This window comes from Dipodomys ordii, unplaced genomic scaffold (genome assembly GCF_000151885.1).
Source record: "Dipodomys ordii isolate 6190 unplaced genomic scaffold, Dord_2.0 Scaffold19, whole genome shotgun sequence".
Taxonomy (NCBI): Eukaryota; Metazoa; Chordata; class Mammalia; order Rodentia; family Heteromyidae; genus Dipodomys; species Dipodomys ordii.
The window spans coordinates 13017181-13017943 of NW_012267235.1; the positions used below are offsets into that span (position 1 = coordinate 13017181).

The following is a 763-nucleotide window of genomic DNA, read 5'->3' on the forward strand; positions in this document are numbered from 1 at the left end:
CTACCACTTGAGCCACGGTGCCACTTCCAGTTTTCTGAGTGGTTTATTGGAGATAAAGAGTCTCATGGACTTTTCCTGCCCGGGCTGGCTTTGAACCGAGATCCTCAGATCGCAGCCTCCTGACTAACTAGGATTATAGGTGTGAGCCACTGGCGCCCAGCCTGAGCTGTGGTTTTAAGATTTGGTTTTCAGGGGCTGGGAAGTTGGCTCAGTGGTAGAATGCTTGTCTTGCATGAATGAGGCTCTGGGTTTGATTCCTCAGTACCACATAAGCAGAAAAAGCCAGGAGTGCACTGTAGCTCAAGTGGTAGAGTGCTAGCCTTGAGCTGAAGAGCTGAGGGACTGCGCCCAGGCCGAGTTCAGGCTCCATGACCAACAACAAGAACAACAACAACAACAAAAGATATGGTTTTAAAACAGGGTTCCACTATCTTTTGATTGGGCTGGCCTTGAACTCTTCCTGAGTAGCAGGGCTTACAGGTATGTGCTATCATGTCATATAAGATTAAAAAAACAAAAAAAATAGTAAGTACTAATAATAGTACTTAAATAGCATTTATTATGTGTCATAACTGTTTTACATATATTAACTTTTGGGATGCTCCCCACAACTCTATGAGGTAAATTGTTATCTCATCTTATTGATAAGAAAACTAAGCAAAGAGTTATTAGCTAATTAAGGTTATAACTCTTGTGAACCATGAAACTAGGAATCAGTTCAGACAGCCTGAGTCAAAAATGTTCTTTTCCATCACCCTAAATT

The 763-nt window shown here is 41.9% G+C and overlaps 1 protein-coding gene across 2 annotated transcripts in view; it reads left to right on the forward strand.

The window, feature by feature from the left end:
* Pld2 (phospholipase D2) overlaps window positions 1-763 on the forward strand; it is a 34529-nt gene that overhangs the window by 15633 nt on the left and 18133 nt on the right. The gene's annotated exons all lie outside the window — the stretch shown is intronic.